Source organism: Xenopus tropicalis, chromosome 3 (genome assembly GCF_000004195.4).
Source record: "Xenopus tropicalis strain Nigerian chromosome 3, UCB_Xtro_10.0, whole genome shotgun sequence".
Taxonomy (NCBI): Eukaryota; Metazoa; Chordata; class Amphibia; order Anura; family Pipidae; genus Xenopus; species Xenopus tropicalis.
Window position 1 is genome coordinate 116,372,366 of NC_030679.2, and position 8,043 is coordinate 116,380,408.

Below are 8,043 nucleotides of genomic sequence, written 5' to 3' on the forward strand. Positions count from 1 at the left end.
CCGTTCTCAGCCTGAAAACTATAGGCCTGTTAGTCTGACATCAGTAGTAGGAAAACTTTTGGAAGGGGTAATAAGGGATAGGGTACTTGAATACATTGCAGTTCACAATACTATTAGTTTGTGCCAGCATGGTTTTATGCGTAACAGATCTTGCCAGACTAATTTAGTTGCCTTTTATGAGGAGGTGAGCAGGAACCTTGATGCTGGAATGGCAGTTGATGTCATCTACTTGGACTTTGCTAAAGCGTTTGATACAGTACCTCACAGAAGGTTAATGATCAAATTAAGGAATATTGGCCTAGAACATAATATTTGTAATTGGATAGAGAACTGGCTGAAGGATAGAGTACAAAGAGTGGTTGTAAATGGAATTTACTAATTTTCTAATTGGACCAGTGTGGTTAGTGGAGTACCGCAGGGGTCAGTCCTTGGGCCTTTGCTTTTTAACTTGTTTATTAATGACCTGGAGGTGGGCATAGACAGTACTGTTTCTATTTTTGCTGATGACACTAAATTGTGCAAAACTATAAGTTCCATGCAGGATGCTGCCGCTTTGCAGAGCGATTTGACAAAATTTGATAACTGGGCAGCAAACTGGAAAATGAGGTTCAATGTTGATAAGTGCAAAGTTATGCACTTTGGTAGAAATAATATAAACGCAAACTATCTACTGAATGGTAGTGTGTTGGGGGTTTCCTTAATGGAGAAGGATCTAGGGGTTTTTGTTGATAACAAGTTGTCTAATGCCAGGCAGTGTCATTCTGTGGCTACTAAAGCAAATAAAGTGCTGTCTTGTATAAAAAAGGGCATTGACTCAAGGGATGAGAACATAATTTTGCCCCTTTATAGGTCCCTGGTAAGGCCTCATCTTGAGTATGCAGTGCAGTTTTGGGCTCCAGTCTTTAAGAAGGATATTAATGAGCTGGAGAAAGTGCAGAGACGTGCAACTAAACTGGTTAAGGGGATGGAAGATTTAAACTATGAGGTGAGACTGTCGAGGTTGGGGTTGTTTTCTCTGGAAAAGAGGCGCTTGCGAGGGGACATGATTACTCTGTACAAGTACATTAGAGGGGATTATAGGCAGTTGGGGGATGTTCTTTTTTCCCATAAAAACAATCAGCGCACCAGAGGTCACCCCTTTAGATTAGAGGAAAGGAGCTTCCATTTGAAGCAGCGTAGGTGGTTTTTCACGGTGAGGGCAGTGAGGTTATGGAATGCCCTTCCTAGTGATGTGGTAATGGCAGATTCTGTTAATGCCTTTAAGAGGGGCCTGGATGAGTTCTTGATCAATCAGAATATCCAAGGCTATTGTGATACTAATATCTACAGTTAGTACTAGTGGTTGTATATATAGTGTATGTATGTGAGTGTATAGATTGGTAGGTGTGGGTTAAGTGTGCTGGGTTTACTTGGATGGGTTGAACTTGATGGACACTGGTCTTTTTTCAACCCTATGTAACTATGTAACTATGTAACTATGTTTTAACCATGGAAAGCAAGTAAGTTGCAGGTAAAACTCAGTCACTTTGTTAAATGTATATTGAAGCAGTAGAATTCTTAATGAGTCAGATAAAAGTAAGTGTAGGACTGGCCAAACTGGGAATCACTTTGATGTAGTTGGCCAGCTTAGAGCATATCCTACCCTTACGTCTTTCTATAGAAACCTACACAGGCAGGATATAAGTACCTGTATTGGCTTTCTATAAACCAAGGTATTTCTATACTAGTCTGTGCCCCAGGCTCTGCCACTTGACCTCTCCCAGCAGACCTCTATTAATTGACAACCTCCTTTTTAGTGACCTCCCAGCAGAGACTGCTCAATGTTTTGGCCAAAAGGCCTTTATCAAGTGCTTATAGCTGATAAGGCCTTCTATCACTGTGAGTATATTAGGCTAGAGAGGGGTTCTGTAGGTGGCTATGTGGAGGGGTAAAAGTGCATACAAAAATATCTACAGTTGTTTTAAACAGCAGTAAAAAAAAATAATACAGAGATCTAAATAGGTTTATATCTAAGCCAGAAAGTAACCAAATATGTTGAGGGTATTATCTTCCTATGATTAATTGCATGCAGACTATTATTTTCCACAGCAAGATGTCTTTGATGATACAAAATGCTACTTATGTGGTGGGCACTGGGTAGGCTCTTCCCTTTAACACACAACCTCAGCAAGTGTCAATGTCAAGTTGTCCTTGGTTCCTTCTTAGCAGAGAAAAAGAATGGCAGGGAAAGGAACATTAGGAACATTGCTTACGCCCAGCTTTTTACACTTGTGGTAACAGCAGAGGTATTAAACTAAGCAGAACAGCAGAACTGAAAATGGGTTTACAGAAAACATCTTTTCTTGAGCAATATTGAACCTAGTGACAGAAAGATATAAGCTTTGAAGCACACTTCATAAAGAAGCCAGAAATGCTTAAAGACAAAACATGGAATGATCTAAACAGATCTAAATCCTATTGAACAATTGTGGAGAGATCTGATAACTGCAGTTGGGACAAGGCATCCAGGAGAACTGGAACAGTTGCAAAAGTAGAGAGGTCCAAATCAGTACCCTATAAATCCCATTCATGGCTATAGGAGGTGTGTAATTTCACCTGATTCTCAAGGATGTGTATACAAATATGCTCCCAAATATTGAAGTCTACAGTGTCAATGATATTGTCAGGGAGATCTGAATAAATCTCATCCACTCATCAGTAAAGGTGGCCATACACGGGCCAATTCTAGCTGCCAATATTGGTCCCTTAGAACTGATTCGTCAGCTTATCGGCCTGTGTATAGGCACTAATGATGGCCTGCCCGACCGACATCTGGCCTGAAATCCGTGTGTATCTTAGCATGTATGGCCACCTTAAGTCCAACCCCTTTTTGGTTAGGGACCTCCATATTAATCATTTGTTAGAAAGTCAAATATTTCCATTGTACAGAACTACATTTTTTCAGTAGTCGGTAAAGGACAATCACTAACTAGTAACTATGACAACCACAGCAATAGCTAAGGATTTAAAGATTTTTAGCCAATGGCTTTTTTTAAATTTCCTTGGCCATTCAGCTGTAGAACTATGAAGAATTTCATTTTCTCATTAATAATAAGTAATTCATATAAGGTAAATGGTTTTTAGCTTTGTAGGTGTCTGTTAAAATATTTGTCATTAAATAAACTTTAAAATAATCACTGGGCTTTGTAATAATAAATTAAGGTTATTAATATTAAAAATAAAAGACTAAGGGGCACATTTACAAAAGCACGAATGCTCGAAGCGTATTTTTGCCAATTTTTTCGGGCGTCCGCACGACTTTTTCGTACGCCGCACGACTTTTTCGTATGTTTGCGCAAAAAAATCGGAAAGGTTTTACCGCTGTTAACAATTGTTCGGTACGAAAATTTTGTGACTTTTGGATCGCTAATACGATATTATTGTGACTAATACGATTTTTTTGTAAGCATTTTCGTGATATTTGCGATCTTCAGAAATTTTAGTTTCCAATACGATTTATTCCCATTCGTGATTCGGATTCGTGGATTAGTAAATGTGCCCCTAAAAGTGATGGTATGGTAAACCTAAGCTGGCATTAGCCATAGCTGGTCTTAATTTCTCTGCACTGTATGGATGCGACTTGAATTTTGCTATAAAACAGAACAGCATGGCTACCACTATTATTATGATTAAACATATACACAAATAAATGAGACTTCTTGAACAAAATAATGTTTTACAAAATTTTGTGGAAAAATAAAGTCAGTCTTAATAGTGTATTTGAACAATGAAAAGATAAAGTGCTACGAATTAGCTGCCAATTCCCAAAGGGGTTTCAAGTTTTCTTCTATCTTCCACCAAGAAAATAAGCAAAAAGGGGCAAAGGTAGCCCCATCAAACATGATTGTATCCCCACTCTAATTCTCACACTGCCACACTGCAAACTACAAATAGATGTGTTGCTGAGATTTATGCACCGAAGAATAAACCATGGAATCAGTTATCCATTTTGTCATTTGAGAATTTCTGTGATCTGTGTGAAATTTAGACTGGACCATATAATCACAGAGCAAGCTGGCAGAACCTACAAAGAACCAAGATGAGTAGGAAAAAAAGAAAAGAAAAAGCTTTTACGATCAAGGAGATCAATAGAACTGCCTAACCATTACCCAAGAATACATAGAGTGCTGGGCGGTTCGCTGTAATGTAGGATATACATGGCATTGTGTAGGCTAGTCTATGGCTAGTGTGCTGAGGTACTGAGATGGCATTCTGAGAGGCCCATTCTATAGCTTTCCAGCCCAAGTTAGACTATAAATCGCAGCAAACCACGTACTTATCTCCAACTCTGTTCCAAATCTTTCACTCCTAGGGTAACACAAGAAAAGATGTAAACCTCCACTGTCTCTGACTTAAGAACTTAATGAAGCCTCCTGTCTCCTGGCACACACTTTACTGGGGACTACTGGTACGCCGGGCACAGACGTTAGGGCAGGCTTTGAGGCCTGGAGGACATCTAAAAAGTGTCCCCAGTGCATTATCCTATTATGTCTTAGAATTGTCTCCAACCCCAATGTCACTCCTGAAACTGAGCTGAAGGAAAAATTGTTGAACACCACACAGGTAAATAACATGGGATCTGTAGGAAAACAGGCGTTTGTTGCGGGCCACAATGAAAATGGTCTATTTAGACTTCTGATGGAGGAAAATTAAGTATATATCATAACTGGCAAAGTTATCAGTGCTTATTCAGCCCAACTGGAGGAGAGAATGCACCGTATTCTGATTAAAGTTTATCAAGTCGGAAAAGTGTTGTTGAAAGTGCAGAACTGTAGGATTTTCTGCTCATTCCTCAAATGCAAATTTTTATTTCTCAGATGATGACCATAACACTGGCAAAGGAAGTAGCCTTTCAGTGCTGGCAGTAGAGAATGACGCACCATAATGTCCCCAGAACAGGCTCCCCATCTTGTTTTCTGCTGATTAACTCACATGCTCTGTGCTGCTGTCACTTACTGAGCTTAGGGACCGATATACAGCACATAAAGGATATACATCATATACCGTATATACAAAATATAAATGTCACAATATAAGGCTAATTAGAAAATAATTCTTTACATGGCAGCTTAGAAACCTGCACAATTAAAATAATAATGTAATTATTAGCCATAGGTGACTTTTCAATAATGCTAGGGTAGGCTAAGCCTCCCCAAACCTGCTTACTCCATTTCTGCACTACTCTGGAACCTTTAACATTGGGGGCATCTTGTATTCCTGCAAGCTCCAGTTGATTAGATCTTTCATCCTGTGGCTTCTCCAATAAGAGCACAGCTCTCTTGACAGAAAATAAAATTGACCAATCAGGGCACAGATGTAGGCAGGACTGGGGAAATATTACAAACTGAAGGCACTGCAGAAATAAAGACAGATAAGAAGGTTCTGCAGGCTGAAACTTTACCTAAGAACCTTACCAACTCTGAACTTTTGCTGCAGATTTCATCCCACTCCCACAGGTACTGTACTGTATCTTTATCCCACTCCTACAGGTACTATACTGTATCATCCTCCCACTCCCACAGGTACTATACTGTATCATCCTCCCACTCCCACAGGTACTATACTGTATCATCCTCCCACTCCCAGAGGTACTATACTGTATCATCCTCCCACTCCCACAGGTACTATACTGTATCTTCCTCCCACTCCCACAGGTACTATACTGTATCATCATCCCAATCCCACAGGTACTATACTGTATCATCATCCCGCTTCCACAGGTACTATACTGTATCATCCTCCCACTCCAACAGGTACTATACTGTATCATCATTCCACTCCCACAGGTACTATACTGTATCATCCTCCCACTCCAACAGGTACTATACTGTATCATCATTCCACTCCCACAGGTACTATACTGTATCATCATCCCACTCCCACAGGTACAATACTATATCCTCTTCCCACTCCCACAGGTACTATACTTTATCATCCCACTCCCACAGGTACTATACTGTATCCTCCCACTCCCACAGGTACAATACTGTATCATCATCCCACTCCCACAGGTACTATACTGTATCATCCTCCCACTCCCACAGGTACTATACTGTATCATCCTCCCACTCTCACAGGTACTATACTGTATCCTCCTCCCACTCCAACAGGTACTATACCATCCCACTCCCACAGATACTATACTGTATCATCCCACTCCCACAGGTACTATACTGTATCATTCCACTCCCACAGGTACTATACTGTATCCTCCCACTCCCACAGGTACAATACTGTATCATCATCCCACTCCCACAGGTACTATACTGTATCATCCTCCCACTCCCACAGGTACTATACTGTATCATCCTCCCACTCTCACAGGTACTATACTGTATCCTCCTCCCACTCCAACAGGTACTATACCATCCCACTCCCACAGATACTATACTGTATCATCCCACTCCCACAGGTACTATACTGTATCATTCCACTCCCACAGGTACTATACTGTATCATTCCACTCCCACAGGTACTATACTGTATCATCCTCCCACTCTCACAGGTACTATACTGTATCCTCCTCCCACTCCAACAGGTACTATACTATATCATCCCACTCCCACAGGTACTATACTGTATCATTCCACTCCCACAGGTACTATACTATATCATCCCACTCCCACAGGTACTATACTGTATCATTCCACTTCCACAGGTACTATACTGTATCATCCTCCCACTCCCACAGGTACTATACTGTATATGTTTTAAAGGGTGAATTACTAGCTGAAATTAAATAGTGTTTTGTCACCTGGTATCTATAATGTGCCTATCACCCTTGCTCCAATCCTAAATTAAATATTTCCTCCTGAAAAAGCTAATTGTGCTTTTATGTATATTTTTTGTTCATTTCTAGTTAGTTACAGTGGAGCCCTCATGAGAATCAGACCCGGATTTGTGGTGAGGCCACAAAGGCCCTGGCCTGGCCGACACAAATTAAGGGGCGGCATAAATTTGGCTCCCTTACGGAGCAAAGGGGACCTCTCCCCACTGCTCGTTATGGGACTTTAAATGCTCGCGGCCGTGTGGGGGGGGGTCCGCATTCGCGCATGCGCACACGGGGGGGGGGGGGGGGGATTGGAGGTCAACAGGAGTGGCCTAGGGGTGCCGGAAAGACAAATCCGGCGCTGATGAGACTGCATAGCTGAGAAACAAATCAATGTTGTGTATCCGTGCCAGTGTTATAGTGCCAGGGCCTAAATATCCATCAGTATCCATCAGCCATCAGTACCCACTGCATCTCACTGCATATAATGTGCTGATTTTGTAAATACAGACTGCATCTCACTGTGCCTGGGATGTCAGTACCCACTGCCTTTCTTGCTATAAAACTAAACACATTTAAGCCAACTATTATTATTATTTATATAGCGCCTTCAATTTACGCTGAGCTTTACAGAATAGATGGGTACAAAAGACAGAACAGTTAACATGTACATATAAACAATTTACAAAAACGGTTTGCAGTTACATTGGATGAGGATCAGAGACACTAGGGGGAGGCCCTGCTCGCAAGAGCTTACATTCTAAAAGGGAGGGCTGAGACATAAGGTCAGGTAACTAGCATGACGTTAGAGTTCATATAGGTGAGTAAGGTGACAGTAATTAAGGAGTAAGAGGTGAAAACCAGTGGTTAGTGAATGTTTGGGAGGTTTAGCTTATAGGCTTGAGTAAAAAGGTGAGTTTGAAGAAACCATTTAAAGGCTTGGAGAGTCTGGCAGTGCCTAATGGGACGGGGAAGAGTGTTCCAGATGATGGGTGCAGCGCGTGAGAAGTCCTGAATGCGAGAGTGAGAGGAGGTGATGAGTGAGGAGGAGAGAAGGAGGTCATGTGTAGAGTGAAGGTTACATCTGGGGGTGTACTTAGGGATTAGGGTGGTTAAAAGTGGTGCGACGCCACTAAGTGCTTTGAAGGTGAGTGCAAGAATCTTGAACTGAATCCTGTACATAACAAGTAGCCCGTGCAAGGATTGGCAGAGAGGGGCGGCACTTGTGGAGCGGG